Below are 26,748 nucleotides of genomic sequence, written 5' to 3'. Positions count from 1 at the left end.
TCCAGCTGGACAATAGCCTCTTACTGTCCCCAGGAGCTTTTAAACTGAGCTGGTGTAGGAGTGGCTTGGCATGGGGGAGCTGACCATCTCCCAGGTCTCAGCAGAAGCAGGCTCAGGGCAGAGTGATCCTATTACTCTGAATTCCTTTCACTTTCTAATATTTGCTTTGCCTACACAAGTATTACTTTATCTAAACACAACTCCTGCATGTGATTTGGCCACAGCCTACAGAGATATGAAATTGCTCCCCACAATGCCAACCAAATTCTGACTGGGTTACCCTGATGTAACTGCAGCCCTCTGACACTTAAAATCATGCAGTCATTCAGATTCACAGCATTGGATCTGAAAACACTCACTGCTGTTAATACTGCAGTTGCTCTCCACAGCCAAGTCTAAGGCAAAGTGCTGAATGTGCAAAACACTGGAAGCTTATGTCTTACACCCAGCTCTGCCACAGGTTTCATGCTTGTGACATCTTGTCTTTCCTCTCTGAAAAGATGATGCTACAATGCTGACTTGGGGGTTGGCAGGTTGGTAAAATAATTTTTTCTGGCTGTGAAACTGTGATATGACAAAACAAGTCTTCCTTAGGAATATATATGTCATAACAATTTCTGTGTGGCAGGCAAGTTTCTTTGATTCAGGGGGAGATGTCCCATTTCATCAGAAAGAGTGCTCTACCTCAGCTGTGGAGAAGTAAATGGAAAACAACATCATAATGCTCAGGCAACAGGGAGCTGGTACAAGTTGTAATTCACAAAGGAGAAATAGGTGAAGAGCCTCTGCCCTTCACCATGTCACTGGAACAGAAGAAGGAGCAGCATATTCTCTCACAGAAGATGGCAGACCCAAACCAAACCTGCATGAACCAAGAGTGGGATTTGGAAGTTTGGCTGTTTCCATCCTCCAGCCAACTGCTCAGTCACAAAAGCATGGATCCTGGCTCATCCCTGTCAGTGTGAACATCTCCCACCACAGCAGCAAAATGACTGCAAGCAACAGAGTAGCTAGGGCACATTTAAATGCAAGGCCTACTCTGGGCTTGAAGGCAAATCCCCCTCAGCTTGGATGTGCTTAACATATGGTGTGCTAACGGTCTCCTGGTTTTTATTAGCATTTTTGAAAGGCTGGATTTGCTTCTACTTCAGAATGGAAAAACCCTGGATTTTTTTTAATGAACCCATGTCTGGTTAGCCCTTATTCTGATCAGCATGAAATGCCTTGAAAAGTTATCGATTAAGAGCACTATATAGGAGTTATTATTTCTCAAGTGTCCTTGAAGACTTAAGATTTACTCCATGTGCTCTAAAATTGTCATTAGTTTGCATATTCAAAACACCAGATATTTCAGACAGAACAAAGGCAGTGCTCTTCAGCAAGTACTAATTTCACAGGAAGTTTTAACTTCCAAGATTTATCCATATTTTAGCATAAGTCTCATTTGCAGTTATTTCATGCAGTTTTCTGCTTGAAAAAACAGTCTTAGCTTTAGGAGATAGTATATCTTGTCAGCCTTCATAATGCAAAAACTGTTAAAGCCATTACTTGGCTTAAATGCCTTGGAAGAGAATTTCTCCCCAAAGAAGTTTTGCAAAAACTTAAAAGAAAAATGGGAACTGAAGTTCCGAATGGAAATAATTTTGCAGCCTGAATTGCAGTGGAGGTGAACGGTATGGGCTAGAACATAAAATCCTTATTTCTGCTATTGCAATGCTGGAAGGCAGACGTTATTTACCAGAAAAGACGAAGATCATAAGTCCAGCCAGTCAAAAAATAAAAGGACTGGTCTCTCAAGGTGGTTTTCTTTCATAAACAGCACTGTAATGGCCAAGTTATTCTGTAGTGCTGGCTGGCTCTCAATTGCATTCCCTCCAGCAGCAGGAATACCACTGGACAATCAGGTTAAAGTGAGGAATTTTTAGTCTAACCCATGAGCCACCATCCAGCAGCAGCATGTCCCAGCTGCAGCAGAGCGACCTTGAAAGTTGTCCTCCTACTCCTGTGAAGTGGCTGCAGGCCAAAAGGGATTAAATCTGCTGCCGCTCATTTTTCTAACAAAATGGAAATAAAGGTATCAAAACAGAAGAGTGTCCCAGGATCAATGCCTCCTGCTTTGAAAATAAACATCCCGGCTTCCCTTCTGTATTTACTGCATTTACCATTTATGCAGCAGCAGGAGACCATTATTGTGTGACAATGCTCAGCTCTACTGACATTACCTCTTAATTATATCTTCATTAAAACCAAATTAGAAAGCGGTCAGGAAAGTTAAGCCAACTGAATTGCTCATTTGGCTGAACACCCTGACACTTTTTTCAGAAAAGTGATGCTGGCTCATGAAACAAAATGTTTAATGATCTGCCTCAGTGCTGGGAAGTGTTGATTTTCACTTTAAATGGTGAACTTGCTGCTCAGTCACACTGCATTCATTCTGAATGGGCTCTGCTTAAATGCTGGCATGGCAGCACAGCTGGTTTAGCCCTTACCTGCAAGGTGATGCTGCTGGATTGGGTTTGTTACTGCTGTTTCTTGACATCGTTTCTTCATTAAAGCTGCAGGCAGAAATAATCCGTACCCTGATGAGTACAGAAAGAACCAGGGAATTGCATTCCTCAACAGCAGAGTTGGTACCTCCCCTCGACTCTTCCTTCCCTGCACTATGAGGAGAACAGTGAGGGATGGTGGGACAGACATCGGCTCAGCCAGCTGAAGGCAGCTGTCTGAGCAGGGTCCTGCAGGGCAGGGTGAGGGCTGCCTGCCAGGCCAGCTGCAGCGCTGCTCCCTGCAGCACACCCCCATGAGAAAGTGCCACACGCTGCCAGGACCGGGCAGTGTGACCTTTGACACGGAGGAAGCTGCGCTGCCTGCGCACACCTTGCCTATGTGCTGGGGCAGACCAAGGGCAGCGTGGCTCCTGTGGCAAGCTTTCAGCCAAATCTCTATCCTCCCTCTGTACAGACACCCTCTCTGTGCTGTGGGAGGCGAGTGAGGGAGACCCATGCTTCATGTCTGGCCATATTTGTGCCACAAACATCAGAGCAGAGCTCAGACATCCAATTCTTCAGTTTTACCGTTCCCAAGTCTTTCTCATATCCCAAGGCTGCAGCACCTCCTAACAAAAGTTTCTCTATAGCCTACAGCAGTCAGGATCTTGGGGAATGAGTTGTAGGATCCAGACCTATGAGCTCAGGTTTTACCTGTCAAGTATATCCACAAGTCATCTGACAAATATCACCAGCCAGATGAACTGGAGAGACAACCTCCATGAACCTACAGACACAGAAAAGGTGCCCCAATTGCCTCTGCTCAGCAGACACACTCCATATTACCCAGTGTTTCTGTCATCACAGGAGGCTGATTGCTCGGAACAATCAATTAATATCTAGGTATAATACAGGGAAAAATACTTTGAGGGGAGTGTGATTTTTGAGGAGCTATTCTACATAAAACAATGTAGGAAAGGAAATAAATATTTCATTTTGAGCAGATGATAGAAATCAGATTCTTTTTGGCACAGGTCTACAAGCAGAGAGGGTTTGCAGAATCTCAAGTGAAGAAAGCCAGAGGTGAAGTTTACCTGCAAACCTGGACAGCTCAATATCATTCATACTTAGCAGATTTGACAGCCAAAATCACATGGAGACATGGGAATACTGGGATCATGGATCCCTTGGTTCCAGTGATCTGATATGAATTTGCAGCTGCAGTTTAAATAAGGGAAAAGATGTGTTTTTGGTCTGAAAACTGAGCCAAAGAAGGAAGGATGTGTTAAAGATGTCTGGTTTCTTCTTGTTCAGGGTTTAGAGGAAGGGAATTTTTAATGGTAGTCAGTGAGTGTGCCACATATTTACGATGATTGATATAAAAGAGAAACCCCTGCAGTCTGGAGCCCTCGGTCCAATCTCTCTTATTCCTCTGCCTCTCAGACATATAGATGCAAGGAAATGACTCCACCTTTCACTAAGTGTAGTAGGGGAGTCATCCTTAAAAGATGATGATCTGCCCAGGATGCAATGGATGGATTGTGCTGCATCTGGGGTAGGGAAAATAATCAGAAGAAAAATGAGCACAAAGAGGAGGATACAAACCTTTTGATCAATAAGTGATAATGAATCTCTTTGGTTTGGGTACTCTAACCCAGAGAGGATAAACTGTTTGTGTTCAGCAGGCTGTTATTTCCCTAAGGACTGTACCTTATATTTAGTAGCTGAATTTTATAGATAATATGTGATGCTTCATTTTCAGTTCGAAACAAATGTGAATTTGAAGGAAAAAAGGCAGAGAGACAAAGAGCAGGAACATGTAGCAGAAATGAATTTGATTCAACCATTTCCAGTCCTAAAACAGAGCAAGTAAGATAAGGATGTGGCTGGTTTAGTGATCACTTTAATCAGCATGACTGACTGCTTACAGATGACTAATTTTCAGTTCTAGGGAGGTAAATTGAGGCTTACATAGTTCATCTTTGTGCCAGCACCACAGGTAATGTAAGACAAATGAGCTGTGAACTCCTAACACCAAAGAAATTGTGTATTATAAGAGAGCACAGGATGTAAACTTGGGTGAAGTTATAGAAATACAGATTTGGAATCAGATGAAATTTTAAACAAGCCTTGAGGTGAGTTTTCTTTCATTTTAGTTTTTGCTCAGATCCACTCAGGCCCATCTGTATTTTAATCAAAAGTGATCATAACACTTTCATGGGTAAATGGAAAATGGATCTTGATAGATGGTCATTATATTTCATTTTGTTAACAGTTGAATAACCAAGAAGAAGAATTAACTTAATACAGCAAGAAGTGAGGTTCTGAGAAAGAGGAATGAAGAGCAAGATAAAAGATTATTAAATTAAATGAACTAAAGCTGTGCTGGGCATCCTAATTATAACATAAAGAGGAACAATGAAGCAGGGGACACAAGTATCGACAGATGTAGATAAATAGCACAGAGGAGGAAGAGAGCGTGGGAAGAGCTGAAGTTATTGTAGGAGAAGAGAGGTAAGACAGCTCACAAAGACAAGATGCCTGAACAGAATATACTTCTTTTCAAGAAGAATGAGGATGCAGGGAGCAGAGAGACCTAGGGCTAGGTACAAGCTTGAGGAGTGTGACCCCAGGAGCACTCAGAAGAGGCAGGTTGGAGGTAGGACCATACAGTGGCAGAAGCTTGCAGAGTCCTCTGACTAAAATAAAACATTACTGCTCTTTTGCTCCCATTCCACACTGACATTACAACCCCCTGACTAGGAGGGGTTACCAGGTACATCCTAGTGAAAGGAAGACATTCAGTTCTGTGCTGGATAGAAGCACTTCACAGGAAAATACACCAATGTATTTTTTTACACTTTTCCTGAAAAAAAAAACCCAGCATGAGTGCCAAACACAACTTTGCAAAAATGCAACAGGAGCATGTCCTAGAGAAACCTGAGCCTCCCTGCTGCTCAGCACTGACAGCCCCAGTAAAGTTGCATCCATATTGGTTGTCCAGGTGGCCCTTGCACCTGGTTTTGTCAAGGAAAATCACCAATGAGTGCTGTTATTTACAATCCCCGTTTCTCTAGGCAAAGTCTAGTCTTAACCAAAGGCGCTTCTTATCAGAGATGAGATTACAAGAAAAGGGGACGCCCACTCCAGCCCCTCCCAGGTCCTTTCTGACACAGGTCCTTGGCAGTGGGCTGTTGGCTGGGCTTTGCCACTGGTGGGCTGCAGAGGCACAATAACCACGGTGCTTTTGACCTGTAAAACTGCCTTCCAAAGAAGGAAGGCATTGTGTGCTGCAACAATCAGTGGGTGTTAGATCCCCACAAAGGAGTGAGATACAGCCTTAAAAGGAGCACTGAAATAGGGCAGAGCAGGACTGGTGCACAGAGGAAATCCTGGGTTGGGGAGAGGATTGGAACAGAATGAAAACAGACTGGCATGCCTCTGTCATACAGCTGTTGTCTTTATCAGGACATGCTGAGGGAAAATGGGCAAGAACTTATAGAGGAAAACAGGTTGAATGAGTGGCCTGAATGAGTCCATGCTGAACTTCCAGTTTTATGAGGAGCCCTTCAGGAGTAGAGACAAAATCCATGGAAGAGAAGGGATGCCGAGAAGCAGAAAAGCAGTAAAAACAACACATAACAGTTACAGGTAAGACAAACTGAAACAACAAAGTGAAAAAGAAAAATGGAACAAGGTGATGTTGAATGACTCTACTTTCCAAGCTGAAAGGCCGATGGAGTCTATGTGCAGCTGGTGAGAAAAAACTTGAATTTTTAAACACATTTTTATCATGGGATGCCTCAACAAAGTGTGGCTTTTTTCCTCTACTGTCTTTCTTCAAATCTTAAGTATGTCACTAAGCCATACACCCCAGGAAAAATAATTAGATTGCACATGGCTAAATTTTAGCTGTTGTTAGCACTGAAGTTGCTAAAGTCAAAGGAGCTTTTTCTGCAAAACATCCAATTCTTCATGAAGAGCAGCTTTCTTCCTACACTGGTTCTCTTCTGTTTTTCAAACACATGAGTGTTTGAAATATCACCATTTAAAATCAAAACCATTAGTATGTTAGTACCTTCACAGTGACAAATGTCTACATTATCCTCTTTCTTGAGGAAGGCATCACAGCCACGAATTTTTCATGTCAAAGCTAATACAGTGACCCATGGATTACATTACACTGTTGACAAAACAAACTAGATTAAAGGAAAAGTATTTTTAGCTTTGTAAAAAACAAGCTTATCTTGAAAAGCATGGTGAAGCTGAGTGGTGGAGTAATGGGACACCATCACAAGCAATTCTCCACACAGTGGGTGACTGAGATAACACAGTTACTATTTGTTTTACTTATCAACACTGAGCATTTCACCTTTAAAAACTTCATGTGGAGGGCAGTGCATTCCTCACCCTCGGTGGTTGCACATGTCCCAGCCACAGCAGTGTGCCCGTAGCATCTCTGGTGCTTTCAAGGCTCAGCAGGTGTCCTGCAGACTTTGGGCAGCTGAGGGCTGGGGAAGAAAAGAGATTCTCCTTGGTACTGAACTTTTTTCAAGTGTGTGAACAAGTCCAGTTTCACTGGGAATGGAAACTCAGGATTTAGGGCAGGTCCACAAAGAAACTTTCTCTGCCTTGCTCCATGTCAGCTTTGTTTAACCCATGTAAGCAGAGTGAAGTCAACAGCAGAGCAGACCTGATGGCAACATTTTGTGTGTAAGGGACAAGCAGTCCTTAGTCCTTGGATTGTGATTGGAAGAGCAACTGAAGAAACAGAATCCCACAGCCTGTCCATTAACGGGAACAGCACAAATTTCTGCTTCTTAGACATACATTATACATACAAAGACATCTTACCTAAAATTTGGGTATGATTAGGAATTTTTGCTCATTATCCAACACAGATAAATTAATGAGCTACAATAATAAGCTATAATTTGACTATATGTCACTTCTATGCCTTCTTTTTCCTCTCTTCACATCATCCTGTATTTCCAAACCACAACCCTTCCTATGACATTCCCATCCAGTGCTTCCCATTTTTCAAGTCCACTGCACCCTGACTTCATGCCTTGGTCCTTCACCACATGATGAGAATTCAAATTCTGCTGGGTTACTCTAGGCTCTTTGATAAAAGAACCTCTGCATTAGCTGGAGAAAGGACACAAAACCCCAAATAGTGGCTGCCAATTTCCTCCTTTGATGCTGCTTCACAGGGCTTGAAGGAATTCAGCAGGACCTGGGCATTCAGATATGGGCTGTGTTTTTCCACTGTGACAGGCAGAGACTTTTGGCTGTTAGCAAATATGCTTGAAAATTAATCCAACGCTTTACATTTGAGTAAATATAATGTATTTTTAGCCTTGCTGGAACCTAACATCACTGCTTACAGAGGGAAGGACCTGTCATATTCCTGCAAGCATTTTTATTCCTACAGAATTAATTACAGCATCAAATCGAATTTGACTCTCCTCTGGCACCTGATTTGCAGCTGCAAGCCAGCAACTAGACATGATAACCCAAGTGAAGGGACAGAAGCCCAAGTACAGCTTGAGCTGATAAACAGAAACCTATGTTTTTGAGACTGTGTATCACAGACAGCAGCACTGTGCTCCCTTTGGCAAAGAAAATCATCCTGAGGAAGAATTTATCTAGTGACTGACAGGAAGCAGTGGGCTATGAGCCTAGAAGATAATATTTTGGCTGGCTCATTTCTTCTCCTCAGAAACTCTCTCCTGCAGAGCTCTGTGCAGCACAGCACTTACCAGGGTAACCGGTAATGAGGCTGCATTTTGATCTTGTTTATACTTTGTAGAGGCTTTCCCTGTATATAAATTTACTTTTATAGACTACAGAAGATGAGTACTTTCTGATCATTCAGCTAAAAAGGGTTTGCTTTTAATACAGATTCTTCCTGTGCTGCTTACATCATATCTGGTCAGGACCCGGACTTTATATCTGGTTGCCTCAGAATGTTTATGTTTTAAATATCCCTCACCATTGTTTTTGTTACAGCATTTTAGGTTCACTCTGAAAATAGAGGTGGACATCTTCCCACCTGCTCATTTTGAAATGTTTTTATCAGAGATCAGATGTTATGACCGTGTTTGTGCCATGATGAACCAGGAGAAAGGAACCACGTATGAAAGTGAACTCAGCCCAGGACTCCTGACAGCATAAAGCATGCACTCTTACTGTGATGACCTTACCCTTAATGAGAAACAAGGCTGGGCACTGCTCTACTGATGCAAGGCTGTACTGTCAGGGTACATGACCTTCTCTTTGCTGATGAATAGTTGTTGACCAGAAAAAAGCAAGTCTGCACCAAAACCCCCACTTTGTAAGTAAAACAGAGAGGCAGAAGTAAGTAGATATTCCTTGGCTGACCCATTACCTAGACCTAGGCTGATGAGAAAACCATTGCCAGCAGAGCCAAACCGAGATCTGGGCATGTGTTTCCACACAAGGGTTATGCACCTGTCCAACCATGGTTTCCTTTCTCTCCTCAAGGTGTGGCATGAGCAGGTTGTTGCACTCTGTCCCATGACCAAAGAGGAATTAGGTTGATGGTGCCTAGAGGAATTGTCTCTTTCAGTCAGAGCTCTGAATTATGGGTGCTGCGGTAATACAATTCATTAAGGTAATCTGAGCACCTGTTCATAAATTTCATAACTCATTCAACAAATATGTGACCTCAACTGTGCTATTCCTTAGCTAAAACACATAACAGCTGACTGATATGCAAGCAAGTAACACTGCTGGTTATTGTAGTTTAAATTCAAAGGACACGTGGGTAAAGAAGTCCTCTAAGGACCAAAGTAATTAGAACAAATTATGCCCATCAGCTGTCGTGAATTTATGAGAATGTGGGAGTAGGTTAAGAAAGGGATTTACCCCCTTCAGAACATCTTTCATTAGCAGAAAGTAAAGCCTTTGTGAGAGGCCACCACAGCAGCATCCAAATTGCCTGATCTGAAAGCACTGCTTCCTGTTAGCTGTCACTGTTTCCTCCAGCTTTTCCTAGGCTGCAAGCCAGCAACAAGCACACCCCAACAGCCAGCCCCAAGCTCAGCTGTCTGTGTGTGTGTCTGGGCATTTATCATGTGTAGTCTTCAATTTGCTCCCACTAAACTGCCATTTTGGGACAGGGAGTAGAAGAAGAGGAACATTTAACAACATTTAGGTTCCCAGTATGTGGGACTACTGTTTTCCCTGCTAGGTCATGGTGTATTGTTTTTTCTTTGTGGTCATTCCAGCTGCTCCTCAAGAAGAGCTGTCCCAGTGTAAAATGACCAGTGGCAGGTAGTTCCTCAGGTTCTGGGTTGGGTTCAGCAGGAAAGGATTTGCACGGAACGTTGGCCTGCAGCATTCACAACAGGGAAGACCAAAGAGCAGTCAGAATATCTTTGCCTATCCCTTCACCCCCTTTCTCTGTGCCCCTCCCCAGATGATAGAAAGCTCCACACTGGGGTGATGGATAACAGAAAACAGAAGCACTGCATGCTCAATGCCACAGTGAGACATTTCTTATGCCTGACCTGGTCACCAGCCTCTCCTCACGGGTCAGAGCATTATCTCAGAGATGAACTCTGTTGTGGCAGCATGCAAAAGAGAACTCACTCTGTTCCCCTGATAAAAGGAAAAAAAAAAAAAATAAAAACCTTCCTTCTCAGTTCTGCCATCCAGAACAGTGTCAAGTCAAGGAGAGATAAGATACCATTGCCTCCATGCATACACAGGAACTGTGGCACATTCAGTGATTTTCCAAATCCCACTCCAAGATGCTGTGAACAAGCCAAGGGAGCAGTGCCCAGGTATACAAGCATAACGTGGTGTGCCCAGGGCACAGCCAGACAGCTGATTTCCTGAGGAAGGTCACTAAACTGGCTAGAATGGGATGACAAGAAGAAAAATAATTTAGCAGCTGGCAGAGGAGGGATAGGAAGGCAGACCACATACAGCAATGCCTCAACGACAAGATGGTTCTTGGCTGGCATCAAAAAGACCAATATGCTCCAAGACAGGCTCTCCTACACCTTTCTACAGCCAAGAAACTGCCTCATAAAATTATTATTGGACACCTGCACAGAAATTATTTGAAATATTATTAAAAAGCTGACTTAATCATTAGGATTTGGGGCATGGCTAGGACTTCTCCAAGGTGATAAGTCAGAGTGTGCCAATTAGAAAGAATCAAGTGCAGCACCAGCTTGATTTAAAAATCATCCAAAGTGAATCAGAAAGCAGATGTGCCTTTAGCTGATAACAGTGAGGAAATGAAATCTCTAAAATATGGGTCTGAGAGGGAGGGTGTAGGAAAAATAGATTTAACTAGCAGCATCACCTTGTGGGAAACTTCTAGGGCAAAATCTGTTCTTCCATAAGTACATTCAGTTGTCAGGAATTGAAAGTAAAATCTGGGGCAAGCCCATGTGGGGCCTGAGGACAGGCTGAGAGAGGAGGGACTGTTCAGCTTGGAGAAGAGATGGCCAGGGAGATCTTGTCACTGTATAAATACCTGATTGGTGGCAGTGAAGAAGATGGAGACAAGCTCTTAGTGGTGCCTGGTGATAGTACAAGAAGCAATGAGCACTAATTGAAATTTTAAATAAAGCAATTTAAGCATAAGAAATAAAAACATTTTTACTGTTAAGCTGGTGAAACATTGAGACAAGTTGCCCAAAGAAGTCTGTGAAGTCTGTGTTCTTGGAGGTATTCCAAATCTGACTGGACACAGTCTTGAGCAGCCTGCTAACAGTCCTCCTCCTGAGCAACCTGTCCAGCAGATGCTGCACTGAGCATGGGGCACTGGACTAGACAATCTCCAGGGGCTTCTTCCAACTGTTCCTGTTTCCTCAGGGCCTTGACAGTGGTAAATCTGACAGAGCCTGCCAAAGGAGAGAGGCTTAAGGGTAAAAAAAGGTGCTTGTTTGCTACAGCATACTTCCAAGTGGCTCTCCCAGCTGAGTTATTACACTGGTGGCCTAATTAAACCATATCCTTTCCGTCTTGTTTTCTTTTTCCTCCATGGTTATCAAAGACAATGTTCTCATCTGAGTAGTACCATTCTAGTTCTAAATCTGCTCCTACATCCCTTCCAGTGCTACGTACAATATTCCCTGTTGCCAGAGGCAGCTACATGAAAACGGGACTTTAATTAGCAGAGAACATTTCCTAGTTTCCTCACCTCCCTAGGGCCTGTCCCGCATCTCTAAGGGCATCTGTCTATCCATTATTTACCACCATGAAGGCTCAGGGACCTCCAGCAAGAATCATATTTTCAATGAAGCAGGATGTTCCCAAAACCTTTGATGGCATATTATAGGGCTCCAGAGAAAGAATCCCACTTCAGGTGGGAGCTTTATGTTAGGACCTGCCTTTCAAAACAGGGATGCCAAAAGTGCAAAAACCAAACGCATGCCTGGAAGAGCCTCATCCCTGTGAGTCTGGATTCTCACTTACTGAATGTCTGTGTGACTGCACTGAGGGCAACAGACCTGTGATGCCACACAGGGATGTGCTTGTTTGCCTGTATAATCTATGCTTCATTGTTAGTTACTGCACTTGCTTTTACAGATTTCAGTTCTACCAACAAGTTGAAAGATAAGAGGTAGCCCCTCAGTAAAATATGGCTTTGGACTTCACCAACTGCAAAACAAGTAATAGAAAATGCACAATCTAAGCAACAATTTCTCATCTGTGTAAAGGCAGTGATACTGTGTGTCAGGTCACAGCCTTGGCCCTGGAGAAGTTATGCAGAACTTCCCTGCAGAGTTTCATGGGGGATGTTTTTTATTTTTTCTTGAATTATTCTAGGTAGATGTGACGAGTTTTCCTGCTGCACATTTCCTCTGAATGCATGTAAGCAGTATCCCCCTCTTCTGTTGAGCAGGGTACTTAAGTATCATTTGCCAGCAAACGTGAAAATTCCAGGAGCCTTTTGCTTTGCAGGCATTGTTTCTTCAGTTCATTATCTATTTATAGTTCTTGCCTTTGATCGATGTTTGTATTTAACCTTGTATTTCTCAATTTGTAGGTCAGTCTGCATTTACCATGGTTAATTTATTAGGGCAGGTTCTTCTTCTCAGTCAGCTCGTTGCGGGAGGAAAGTGTGTTTGGGAGCTGTAAATCATTCCAAACAGATCTCATCTAGTAACCTTAGTAACCAAGTTTTGTACTGGAGCAAGTAATATTTTTATGGTGATATTTTTTCACTGTGAATAATAGAAAAGTAATGATAAAACAACACATTTGAGGATGAACTTGCCAATAAAAATTGCTATAAAAGCAGCAGCATTGTTTCAGAACAAAATTATAGCCAGTTCTTTCCCAGAACCTCTGTAAATTGTCTCAGAGCAAAGCTTTTCTCCTGTGTACACTATAAGCTAATTCCTGTATTACTGGATCTTGTAATGCAGGCTCTTAGCATATTTTATAGAACCTCAAGTCACAAGCTTCGTTAAACAGTAACGCATGCTGCTTTGATCGAAAAGATCATGTGGACTGTCACTTTCATCAAATATCATTTTCTGTGATAAAGAAAAGGCAAATGCTTCAAAAGACACCAGAAAGCTTCATAACAAGGTAATCCTGAAAGTCTGGATAAGCACTAGTTCTCTGCATGGCATTGCATCTAAAAATGCCATTAGAAAAATCCTCGTCTGGGCAGGGGGCACCCAGACTGCTGACTTACGAAGTGTGATTTCTTTCTCACTCAGGTGTTTCAGATGTTTAGAGCTGAGTTTTTGCAAATACTCCTTCCTTGAGCTTAACTCTTATTCTGTGTCCAACTGTGATCATAAAATCATAGAATGGTTTCGACTGGAAGGGACCCGAAAGATCATCCAGTTCCAAACCCCTGCCACAAGCAGAGACACCTTCCACTAGACCAGGTTGCTCAAAGCCCCTTCCAACCTGGCCATAAACACATTTAGGGATTGGGCATCCACAGTGTCTCTGGGCAACCTGTTCCAGTGCCTCATGACCCTCACAGTAAAGAATTTTTTTTTCTAAACTCGAATCTAAGCCTACTCTCTTTTAGTCTGAGTCCTTTCACCTTTGTCTGGTCACTAGATGCTCTTATAAATTGTCTCTCACTATCTTTCTTGAAAGCTCCCTTCAAGTACTGGAAGGCCAGAATTAGGTCACCCTGAAGCCTTCTCTTTTCCTGGCTGAACAATCAGAATTCTCTTTGCCTTCCCTCACAGAAGAGGCCCTCCATCCCTCTAATAATTTTGGTGGCCTCCTCTGCACCAGCTCCAACAGGTCCATGTCCTTCTTGTGCTGGGGACTCCAGGGCTGGTTGCAGCACTGCAGGTGAAGTCTCATCAGAGCAGAGGAGCACCCTCACCCTGTTGGCCACACTGCTTTGGATGGAGGATTCCATTGGCTTTCTGGGATGTGAGTGCACATTGCTGGCTCATGGGAACTGGACTTTTAGCTGTGATCCACAAAACAGCTCATCTGAGAGGTGGTTTCAGAATACGCTTAACTCATGTCATATCCTCAGACACCACTCTCTTTTCAAACCAAGTCACAAGAGGAAGACAGGGACAGCAGGCAGCCAAAGCCCATCTTCCCCTCAGCACTGCCCTGGGAAGCAGGAGACCTCAGCTGAGAGGGAGGCAGGCCCACACATACCACATCTCACCGCTAGTCTACACCTCCTAATTAGTGTGGATTTGGTTCTTTCAAGACAAATGAGGGAATGAAATCTTACTTTCTTGCTTCTTGGGGAAACCATCCTAGCCTTTGCTTCCAGGACCTCTCCTCATTGTTTTTAAGGAAAACACAGAGAAACCGTTTCTGGCCCAAGAACACTGGCATTCCTGAAGGAGGAAAGAACCCTCCTACTGCCTCACAAGTGCATCCCTAGCCCAGGTTACTCCTCTGGTTAGCCTTGGCCACATGCTCAGCATGCTGGCTCAGAAGCCCCTGTCAGAAGCAGGGGACTTCCCAGGCACACAGGCGTCCAGCTCATTTCATCATCATGTGCTGCAGCCTCTGACTTTCAGACATACTGGTGCTTTTTCAGGTCTAGCCTGAAGGAGCTTTTCTCAGCATACTGTGAGGCTTTGAATACAACCACAGCCATGGTGGCTCCTCAGAGACACAAGTACTTCGTTAAGTCAGCACTAAGTTACATTTTGTCACAGACCTTGTCATACCGCCGTGTCTGAACTGAAAACATTTGCTGTTCAGTACAAGAACTGAACAATTATTTGGGCCAAGAACAGCAAAGTGCTATGGAAACTGAAGTGGGACATTATGTGTTCACACAGGGCAAGAGTCCTTTGCTCTCTCTGTGCAGAAAGTGCCATCAGCTCTTGAATAAATACGGGCAGTCAGGACTTCATCTTCTGCTTTATCAGAAAAATAGACCCTCCAACCATGTCAGCCTCCTGGTACCATTCTCACCTAGGAAGGCTGAAAGGCCATCAGAACAGCACACGGAGAGGCTCTAATCTTCTTTTGATAGCCTGGGTATTCTACACAGACTTCAGGATTACTCCTTGTGTGAAGACTGGGCTGACAGTGACTCGTGTACCAAGATATTCACCTAAGCCTTTTCTGGCACACCTGCTTTTCCTTCTGACCCCATTTCTGTGCCACCCACAGCACCTGGCCTGCTTCAGAAAGATACTCAACCCCACTTACCTTTTTTGACAGGAGACAACATCCTCTGTGAGACACAACTACAGCACAAGGTTTTTTCCAGCTGGACAGATTCGGTGGCTTGGCTGGAGGATGGAGCAAAGCTACCTCATACTCCCATCCCTGTGTGGTTTGTACATCTGTCATCATCAGCGTGAGAGCATAATAAAGCCCCAGGCACCATTTGCAGCAAAGGACATCCTCAACCCCTGCCAGGACTTTTTTTTATGCTACTGCAGATTTAAAGAATGGACTTTTAATCATTTTTTATTGCTAATTTCACTTTCTATCACTCTGGTCATCTACTCAGACTATCTTTTTGGCCTTCTCTGGGCATGAGATGAGCATCCTATTTGAAACCTGAAGCAGAAGCAGGCTCTCTGTCCTGTCTCTGCAAAGAGCAGGCAAGACTGAGGAAGGGACTTGGCACAAGAGACAAGGCAAGAATTAAGGGAAAGGAGTAAGAGTAGCCTTAAAGCTAAAACAGCTATTCTAGTTTGAATATGTGGTGGCAGATATGTCTACCATTTCTTAGGTGCTGTATAATGTCAGACAGAAACAGCAGGAGCTGAGGGCATTAAGCATCCAATCATCCAGAAATATTTGATCTTTTGAGATTCAAAGTCAACTATATATATATATATTTGCACAATCCAAGAATCTTTCTCAGAGACCCAAAGGAGAAATGAGGGTGGTCAGGGTAACACTTGAATTTTGGCCATTGGCCTTGAGGCTCTCCTAAGAGGTTTTCTTGTTCTGTTTTTTATTTCCTTTAAATAAAGGACTGAAAAGACTCACATCAGACCACTTGAAGTATAGCCCTCCCCTGATATCAAAACCAAGAATTAAAGTTTGCTTTTGGCGAGCTTACAGAGAGTCTTCATCCTTACCTGCTAAATATGTTAGGTTTCCAAATAATTTCACAAGCTGTTCCAGATAATCACACAGTAAGTAGGTGAGGCAAATAGACTTATGACTTCTGTTTTTTTCCCAGCCAAGTTTTTAATCTCAGAAGTTACAGCAGAAAATCACTTGGATATTTCTGTAACCGGTGACTTCAAGACTCTGTTGGAGCAACAACAAGTAAAGAAAGACATGGCAGCAATGATATGACCACAGTGCCACAGAAGCCCACATACCCTCACACTATATGGGGCATGGATTTGTGAATGGCACATTGGAAACATTTGTGTTTTTATTGTTGTTTTCAAGGCACACAAAGTCAGGCTGGAGTATTTGTGATTGTTGAGTGGGTAGTTACGGTAGGAGGAGGTGGGAATGAAGGGAAGAGTCCTTTCTGCATTTGAGCTGGCCACAGCTCCTGGTGCTTCTGTTCAGCCTCTATCAGAGTGCTAACAACAGAGAAAGTGACTGCAGCTTGGAAATTTTAGTTCTTAAATTCATTCATTCATGATCAGCCCTGAGACCACAGAGGTTACATTTATATTAGTTTAATATTTATGAACCATGAAACAAGATGTTTCTGGTGAATAAAAGGTGAACTTCTACGTGAGCATGTAAAAGTGAACTCTGTTTGGCCTTGATAGTTTGAAGATAAAGTGTTGAACTTGAACCTAGAAGAGGAATTTGTGTACACCCTCCTGACCAGAAAGGTGACATATGCTTGCCCATGTGAATTAAATTGCTGTCTTTAACCTCTTGGTGCTACTACTGACACTGACATCACTTTGCTGCAAACAGTCCATCCCCTTTGTCAAGGAACTCCAGCTCCTGTCATCAGGGGGTTCATTAGTTTGAAATGAGGAGCTCTGACACAGTTTGGACTTCTTCATAACCCTGACCTTATTGTTCACTGTGAAGCAATCACATTACTTTAAGTGCTCCCCTCTCGTCAAGTTGCCTCCCCCGTTACACTGATGTTCCTGTTTTCAAAAGTGTCCTTCATGTAAGAAGCCAAATAATTTCTGTTAAATGAAACACATACTATCATCTCCCCTTTTCTTTCATATCTCTCAGGAAAATCAAAACCGAAGAAGAACAAAACCTGTTCTATCTGGCACACAGATCTGCCCCTCGTTGCACATCGTGCCAACCCCCAGTGAGAGAGACAGTGAATTTTCCTGCTGTTTGCAGGCAGAAAAAGTGGAGCACAGTTCCTCCCACCTGACATTTCACAGCACTGGTGCAAATGAAGGCTTCAGCTACCCCATGCAGCCCAGCAGTATTTCCAGTGTGTCTGCTCTGAGTTTGCCCTCCTGAGAGGAACCAGTGACAAAATATAAAATATACGTAAACCCAATCTTATTAAGAATGGCTTCCTGATTGCTGCCAGGTTCTCCTGGCATCTAATCCTAAGGCTGCCATCCTCCATTCCCCAATAACACACGCTCAAGTAGGTGTGGATGTCTCACTAAGCACATTGTCACCAGCTAGCAGTGACTGCCTCCACCTCTGTGCCCAGCCCGTGCAGCAATTGCACACAGCATTTGCACTCAGAGCTTCACACCTAATAATACTTCAGCACCTCTTTAACTGCTGTATCCATTTTTGCCCATTTGCAAGCCTCAGGCTCCCGATAAGTAGATGGTAAGTGGAGCTTTTAAATTAAAAACCTACATGCTTCAGGCTTTTAGCATTAAAAGGCCCCAAAGTTCTCCTAGTTCATACCATTTGCCATTAACATCAACCCCACTGTCAGCAGGTAAATCTGGTGGTAATATTTGCCTATTAAAAAGTCTATCACTGGCTTCAATTCACCAGCATTATCATTTTCCAGTGTTAGAGAGTAAGTTCAGAGGGTTGCAAATACCTGAGAGTGTTCTGCCCAAGGAAGGTAAGTGTCCAATTTTAAATCAATGTTTGGTGACAGAGAACTGGAAAGGACTTAAAAGAAAGAAGGAATTAAATCTGTGTGTCCTGTTATAATCGAGTTGCTGTTAATGGGCTTTTCTAGCACAGAAGAGGCAGTTGTGTCCAACCACAGCCCCAGGAGGTAAGAGCTGTATTCTCATCTCGACTCAGATATTGATGTGCTGGGTAGCCTGGGGCTTGCTGACATCTCTTACTCCTACTTCTCTCAGCTGATGGCAGGACCAGGAACCAGAATAAACCAAGTGTGCATGCACAGCAAGGACAGTCATACAAGTGGGCCATCTTTAAAATATAGATCAAATCCTTTTTTTTTCTTTCAGCTTCCTTATGGCCTATACTCTTCTCTGGGATTTGTTTTCACTGTAAACTGCAACCAAATAAGTTCATGAGTGTGAACAAATTAGTGACACCATTCTCTCTCATTCTATCATGTGTTTGAGAAAAATGGAGAGAACACATGCAACAGATTTGAAACTGAAAAACTCAGGTCAGCTTGAATGTACGATATGAAAACATTTTGAATATTTGTGCTTTATGTCTTGTATTTTCTGACCTGCTCCATGGGAATACTACACATCCTACAGGAATGTTGTGAAGAGTACCTAGAGTATCACTGGGACAGTCAATCATTTTTACAGGGGATGAAGATGGGCCATGTTCTGTTAGGGAGCTTTGGAGATCTCAATTACCATGTAAGAACAAAATACTCTTGAAATGTCAGACGTGTGGCAAGCCTGGCAGGGTGGGCTGATTCCAAGGCATGGGGCAGAACACTTCTGGAGCACTGAAATTATGTTCGGTGCTTTAGGACACATAAAAAGCACAGAGAAAACCCCGGATCAGATAAATAAGATCATCTTATGAAAAAGAAAGTGATATTTAATATTTCTCACTCAAGGCTTATAAACAGCTGCCACTCCGGCAGAATAGATAATACAACGTTCAGAATAATCCATGGAATCGGGAATTGGAATACAAACCTTTCCAAGTGTAGTTTTTCCTTCTGGGTACCATGACTGCCCAGTGCCACTGAAAAAGGGGGCTGTTGGCCAACTGCAAGATGTGCTCACAAATCAGAGAGGAAGAGCCTGCCTAGAATGGAAAGGCAGAAGGATATGTTAGATAGCTAGAGATATGCCTGCACAAATCTCTAAGGATCAGTTTATGAATATGTTCTGGTGTTATTAAGCTCTCCTCAGATATTAATGGAATCTCACACTGAAACCAGGTAGATTTTACCTTTGTTGGCAGGGATCAAATTCAGATTCTGTGCAAATTCAGAGGCTTGAAAAACTATTCAGTTCTTTGCTAACTACTGTTTTTTTCTTAGTAACTTCACAATTTCACTTGAAATTGCCAGAATTCTGTAGCTGTGGTAAATATGTGTGCCTCATGTTCCTCCTCAGTGGAGTATGGAACCTAGTAGTCCCTTCTTGTTCTCACCTGCTCTCTGCTTATCCTGCTTCTCAGTCTTCCTGGCTGCAGCATTCCTGGAATAAGGAGCAAACCCCATGCACACCCAGGCTGGGAGTGCGAGTGCCTCAACACCAGGCAATGGAAGGGATGTGCAGAGGGAGCTCTGCATGTTTCCAAACTGTGGAGAACTGTTTTCCAGGGTCTTCTGCAGCTTTTAAGGTTTGGGTGGGATCAAGGAGGGAACAAGACAAACGTTTCATGGCCAACCTGCTTATGCGTGGAGAAGCATTATCGCAGGGAGGGCTGGCAGCACGGTGACACTCATGTTATCACTTAGGCATCCGAATTCTGGCTGCAGATTTGTTCACTCTGTCACAGAGAAAGACATAAGCACAGAAAAGCAGAAAAAAGCTAATTAACTTTCTCAGTTGGCCAGGGAACCAAACTGATATGTTTCAGAGAGAATCACAGCCTTCAGGCGGAGACCGTGGGTGAGACGGATAACAAGTGGCGAAGTAAGGTTTTCCATAAGAAAACTAACTTGCTAGTGTACTGTGTAAAGTTGATAATGAGTATTGTCATGGCAGCATTCAGCTGAATCACTTCCCAACAAGCTCTAGAGTAAGCAAGTAGAAAGAGACTGAGCCTCCATTTTCTCTCCGGGGTTTCTTCCTTGGCCAGAAGTGGAGAACAGAACTAGAGCACAATGGGAGGGAACTCAGGGAATTCTTCAACTTCCTGCAGCTTTCTGTCTACTCTACAGTAGCCCCTGAATGACTGGGCTTTGGTATATGGATGCTAATAGAGGTTTGAGCTGTTTTTTGCAAATCCTACATTTGTGTAGGACCCAGAATACTTGTACATGAGAAATATCTTTCCTTAAGAGTTTTCCTTTATCACACGATCAAAACCAGACATTACCCATTCAGAGATCTGAGATCACACACTGAAATTTAGATGACCACTCATGGCCTGCTCGGCATGAAGAGTGGATCAATGAAGTCTGCAGAAAATCTGCTGAGTAATATTAGGTTGGGCTTCCCACCAAGGAGATTGCTAGAGATTGCTAGAGACTACAAATTACTTCATAAATATAGGTCTGTGAACAACTTATAAGCAAGAAGAGAAGTGAATTCATCTTTATTTGCCGGGAAATATCTAATCCTTTTTATGCAAGCTAAGAAAATTAAATCCAGGAATTATGGAGAGATTAGGAGAAATATTTAAGATAAGAGTTGTACTTTACATGTAAAGTTCCACAACTTGAGCATTTTTCTTTCATTCATTTTTATAGAAAGTTTGGTCAGGAACTTTTCATTACCTGCAGCTTTGTACTGGCAGCCAGGAAGGAATCCCTGCAGCAAACTTCTAAGATATTCCTCAGAGTGTGTTCCTCAGAACATGTTCCATAAATAAAATGATAATTCCTTATAAATGTGAATTACCAAGACCTCAGTCCTGTGGTAGTATTAAAAAAAAAAAAAAAAAAAGAAAAAAAAAAAAAGAAAAGGAAAATTTAGTAATAGAGAATTTATTAGACAGAGTTGCAGCTTTCAGCTGACTTCAGTTAATGTCCTTTATTATCCTTGAACCTCCAGATTTCAGTGGCCCCATCTATCTTAAGTTCTGATTGTTACAGGCATGGAGCCTAGATCAGAGTGAGAGCATGCTAACTCAGTGAGACCCTTTTTGCTGGCTTAAGCCAGATCTGGGACATTGCTATATAATAATTTGCCTTTCTTGTCTCATGCATGCTTTCTTCATGCTAAAGTATTCTGGGGCATATTCCTTGGAAATAGAGAGTTTTAGAGACAAAGAGCTCTCTGCTGGGCATATCTGAAACTGCTAGGCCAAGAAATAAAATAACTGGGACTTTTTATGCATTTGGTTTGCTGTCAAGCGCATGCCAGAAATCGCCATGCTGTTTAAATGAAAACACACAACTTGTCCCAGACCTGGAAGACAGAGTTTCTGCAGAAGTCCAAATGTTCTGATTGTTTAAGTAGGATCCCAAATATCTGAGTTTGATAAATTAGAAAATATTAAATTTCAAGTATGGGAAGCTCTGTCTCTAAAGTGTGATGTTTTAAGAATCTAAAATTACATGCTAGTAGGTCCCTTGCTCTTGGGGACCATGCTGTTATTTGTTACTCTTCTGATGTGTCCAAATTCCAAGATAAAATTAGAAATTCAGTAACTGGCATTAAGAAAAGCCTAAATTTATTAACTCATGCAGGAAAATTATCTCAGGCTGGCATGTCATCTCAAAACTGTATTTTTATACAGCTTGAAAATTAAGACTGTATTAGACTTGATTATATCACATTTGACCAGCACATTGTCACAGAATCTATTTTAAACATCCAAAAGTGTCATTATCACTATTATTATTGTTCATTACCTAGACTAATAGGAGCCCCAAGCTCCTCCCAAGGTTCTAGAGCCAATACAAAAGGAACTTTCCAGCTAACATTTCCTATACAGTTAAAAACCTGAAAAACCTTTCAAAGCTACCTTTAAAAGAAGACCGACCTCTTCAAATTCTGCTCAGAGGGGCTTTTTCTTTGTTTGAAAAGAACAAAGAACCATATTTTAGATTTGCAATCAGACTGAGACTGAAAACAAAGGCAGCTATATAACCTGCTGTGAGACAGAAAGTGTAAGAAATTATTTTCTGAACAGTGTTGCAGCAGAAAATAATTTTCGAATAGATAAAGAGGAACCTTCTCATTAAATAACAGGACTAGAACAAAGTTTGAATGACCAGGGCTTGCCTGCTTTTCTTCAATTTTATACACTTAGTCTCATGGTTATTCTTAGCAAAACACCTACATCTGGTGTGGAATTGTTATCTTTCAGGCAGCCCATAGCTACAAGATTTGGGAATGTGGGCATAAGTGTGACAAAATTAAATATGACACACTTCTGTGTGTTATAGACTGAGGCAAACAGACCCAGCATCAGTGAATAAATGTTGAATGAATGCATCCCCCTGAGCTGCAGATTTGGTTCGTTGTGGAGGGACTCTCAAATGGATGGAAATATCTAAGGGAAAACAGCCAATAACCAGCTTGGAACTAGCAAAACACATCCACCTCCTCTGCTGCCGTGACCTACAGGAGGGTGCACACCTGCCTGTCAGGTGCAGTGTAACCGGGAGAAGTCCCATGGGGCCTTCACAGCCCTCTTGTGAACCATCAGTCTAGCCAAGACTGAGACATAGGCTTCAGCCATCACTTCCCATGTCTGAGGGGACAGCTTAACCATACTGTGTGCTGAATTTAAGAGTCCTCTGCTATCAGCCTTCTCCCCAAATAGTTTTTGAGGGAACATGTTCAAGCCACCTCCTAACCTTCTCTTGGATAACTGAACTCCTGGAGGATGTTGTGTTACTATTGCCCTTTTTTTTTGGCTTGTTTTTAAAATTTCTTTGCATCTTTTCATCATCGTTTCAGCAACAAAGACACCAGTACTAGAAACAAATGCCAGGGGTGTCTTCAACAGCTCTGCACACGGAGGCGAACCTCAGCCTCCAATGACAATGGTGTGTGTCCTCCTAGTTATTTACACAAAACCAGCGTTTTCTTGTTCTCTCTTTGCTATTAGCTTTTGAGGACCTTCCTTTCCCTTGGCCATCCTCCACAACATCTCGTGCATTTCAAGTGGGAGTTCCTAAAGAATGGGGAATTTTCAAGCCTAACTGATGGCTGAGTATGAGGCAACATAGCAAATATTAATTGGGACTCTATTCTTGATATGCTAAAAGACAGCAGGGAATAAAGAACAAAGTCATAATGAGCAAATTGCCTGGAAGAAAAAGATGCTGCCACTGACTACAGCAAGTCACCTACTGTGTTAACAAGCTGGACCATCATTAATGTTTGTAGTTCACATTTTGTTCACATTTAGTTCACATTTTCATAATGTTTTTAATTCACATTAATGTGAATTTCTTCTACATATAAAAATATTTTCGATCATGCAAGGAAGAAGAGGCCAACTTCATCCACTTTTTTCAGGGCAACAGAGATGCCCACATAATGAGAATGGAACCCTGCTCACAAAAAAGCTGAAGAGCAGAGACGGGGCAGTATGAGCAGGGACAGTCACTGCCATCCCTTTACCAGGGATGATCCTGAAACACTCAGCTTCCTCTTTCGGGTAATGATGAAATTTAAACAATCTGAAATGAAACATCTGTGAGCATGGAAATCTGGGGACATGAACAACTTATGGTGAGGAAAGCATGAGACTCCTGGAGCAGCAGGGTGATAGTGATTATGCAGAAAAATCTAGACAATGTACAAATTAAAGAGTGAGGGATTATTTTCCTTTTTTTTTTTTATTTTTTTTTTTCCTTTAAAATTTTAATTAACCACCTTGTTTCCAACTACACCATCTGTAGTATCATGTTTGGTCTTTACAAGGCATTCTCAAAAGAAGGATAATTATGAATTTAGTAACAAGACAGTACTTTTAATATTTCCTGTAATATGTTTCTAAGGTCTTATCCATATGTTTTCAGAAGACTGTATCAGAGACAATCAGTGGGAAGCCAGGAACATGACAATAAATGCCTGTGGTAGAAAAGCTAAGAAAGAAAATAATAGTGGTCTCCCCCAGACCTGTTTCTTGCACTCTCTCTAAGGCAATAGGTGGTAGCATGTTTTCATGTCCAAGTATCTGGTCAATGGAGCAAAAAAAGCAGCCTCCAACATGAGGAAAAGGGATAAAATAGGGGCATATGAACATGAAACAACATCAAAGAAGAGAATAAACAATTTTCCTCCTAAAAATCAGTTCCGTTTTAGGGTAGCAGCAGCTTCAAATGAGAAACAGGTTGTGTGAGCTGCCTGACACACCACATTACATTACATTACTCTGAGGACAACATGATGACCCACTCTAAAAGCTGCAGAGATGAGTTTGAGAGCTGGTGCCACAATGACAGGAAAAAAAATCTGCCCTAAATCTGGGAAGAGTTTTTGACAATTATCTATTCAGAAATACTTCAAGCACAACAGGAATAGCATCTAAAGCACAGCGTGTAAACTGCCATCATTTATTAAAGTTAGGACATTTTGAGACCTGGGAGATATAAAACTGAGCCTCTAGGAAAAAGAAAAGACCAAGAAATAAAAGAGTCAGAGAACACTGCTGTGAAAGGTAAACCATTTTAAAAAGTCAAAGATGGAAAAGTCCTGCTAGGTCACGTAAGTCACTGCCCTTACAAGTGCATGAGAGAGAGACGCAACAACAAAAGCACTCTGGGCTCAAACATCACACACTGGCTGAGGTTGAAGTGACAAATTACAGGGAAAATGGCCAGCCACCTCCAGGGAGGGTCTCTGCTGTGACCTCAGGGGAACCAGAAACACAGGACTTGCTTAATCTTGGCACCTGCCTATTACATCTCTCTTGGGAAGAGAAGTATCTTGGAAAGACAATCATAAATATCTCCCTAAAGCTATTCCTTTTTCATTGCTGATAAATAAAAGACAGTGAAAAATTCCAGGTATGAGAGGATACCATGTCAGTGAGGGAGAAACGGGAGAGAGTTTGGTAATGGATTGGATCCTTCTGGCCCAGCTATGTTTCCAATTATTTGTAGGAATAGGTCAGTGACAGCAGTACAAGCTGCTTTGCTCAGAGGTAACAGAACCCAGAAATGAGCAGCAGCAAATAAAAAAGAAATTGGAGAAAGTAGGAGAAAAGAGAAATTACAAGGGCAGGAGAAACCTAGCTGAATTTATGCTAACCCAAGCAGTACTGGGGAATAAGAATGGCTTTCACAAATGTCCTGTAGGGGAAAGGAAAGCCAGCCAGAAAGTAGTTTCATTAATAAGTGAGAGGAAGATGAAAAAAACAGTATTTCTTCCAAGGCCAAATCTCCCCCTATTTTTTTTTTCCAAATAAAACAGGAAAAAAAAAAGGATGTAACAACTGGAAGAGAATGAAAATCCTATCTAAATAGCCATTATTGTAGTGCAGGTTGCAGGAACAGTTGGAAATTTTGAATATCCACTATACAGATCAGCTGGTCTGGTTGCACTCATCCTCAGGTGATGAGGGAATTAGCCAATTAAGTTACTGAAGCATTGGCAATTATTTTTGAAAGTCATGGAGAACTATGGAAGTCCCAAAGGCTGGAAATAAAGTAAATATAGTATTGATTTACACAGAAAGAAGAATGATCTTGGCAATTACTGCCCAGCACTTTTATCTTCAATCTCCAGTAAAATAATCGACCCAGCACTACAAAAAGAGCTATTAGAAAACTTTAAGAGGGCATTGGAAACATGAGCAACAAGTGATGTGGGATAAAGAAAGAATCCATTCTAGAGGGAGTTATCGATGTTTTATACATAGAAGACTAGAATCAAAAGGTAAGGGATAAAAGTAATTAAATCAGAACAGAAGCCTCCCTTCAGCAACACTTAAGAGCATGCTTAAATCTTTCCAAGTCAGTTTTGAGCAAGCATTGCATGAAAGGACAGGCTTGTTTGCATTCACAAAGTTCACCAATGAGCGTAAACAATTTGCTTAATGAAGACCTATAAGAAGAGCAACAGCAGAAGGGAGAGTGATAAGGAGCCCTGCACAAAACTGCAGCAGAGAGACTGATGAGTAGCAGGAGCAAGATGTTCACAGGGTTCCTTCCAGTTCTGACTCTGAGTAATACCTCATTAGAAATACAAAAGATGTTGCAAAGTGCACACTCAGGAACAGAGGGGAAAGGGCAAAAATACAGCAATACATATGTATCTAGAGAATTACAAGTGAGAAGTAACAAAAGGAAATCCAATGTAAAACAAAACCTGCACTAGCCCCTACTAACACAGTGCAAAGCAAGGTGTTTCAAGAAGGAGAAGCCCAAAATAAACTATGTCAGGCACTCAGGAAAAACAAAACTGGACAGCAAATTGTTCACTGCTTGAAATTATGGATAAAGCCAGTAGATCATGGCAACGAGGGGTGATGGACTTTCTCACCTGCTCTGTGCTGGGGCAGGGGAACTCACAGAGAGAACCCTCATTAGGTACCAGAAAACCTAATTAGAAAAACTGTAGAGGGTCCAAAGGAAAAAAGGCAAAAATGAATAAGGTGTCAAGGTACAGCCTTTGAGGAGATACTATGACATTAAAGTTTCATTATACAGCTTTGCTGTGTTACAAGACTTCAATCATGGCATCCGCTGCATGTCCTATACAGAGAAAATTGCAGAATGGTGTCTGGGAGCTGCTCACATACAATCACTTTTTCTGATGTCTGTAGCTCCGTTTCTGGCACAGAGACAAAAAAAATATGAGTTTACTACAACCCAAATACCTCTACAAAAAATGGAAAGGTAAAGAGTGAGATT

The 26,748-nt window shown here is 42.2% G+C and overlaps 1 long non-coding RNA gene across 2 annotated transcripts; it reads right to left on the bottom strand.

The window, feature by feature from the left end:
• Positions 1-272: 272 nt before the first annotated feature.
• LOC137477055 (uncharacterized) lies at positions 273-3,338 on the bottom strand. Of its 2 annotated transcripts, XR_011000780.1 has the most exons (4): positions 3,201-3,338; positions 2,490-2,579; positions 797-992; positions 273-689 (listed from the first exon to the last, which is right to left on the bottom strand). It is a non-coding gene; the product is annotated as an uncharacterized lncRNA (long non-coding RNA). The 2 variants fall into 2 exon arrangements; XR_011000781.1 differs by lacking the exon at positions 2,490-2,579 and having other exon boundaries at positions 3,201-3,318.
• Positions 3,339-26,748: the final 23,410 nt, after the last annotated feature.

The sequence above is a fragment of the Anomalospiza imberbis genome, chromosome 1 (assembly GCF_031753505.1).
Source record: "Anomalospiza imberbis isolate Cuckoo-Finch-1a 21T00152 chromosome 1, ASM3175350v1, whole genome shotgun sequence".
NCBI lineage: Eukaryota > Metazoa > Chordata > Aves > Passeriformes > Viduidae > Anomalospiza > Anomalospiza imberbis.
The sequence above is the reverse complement of the archived record's forward strand: the minus strand, read 5'-3'. Positions and strand labels throughout refer to the sequence as shown.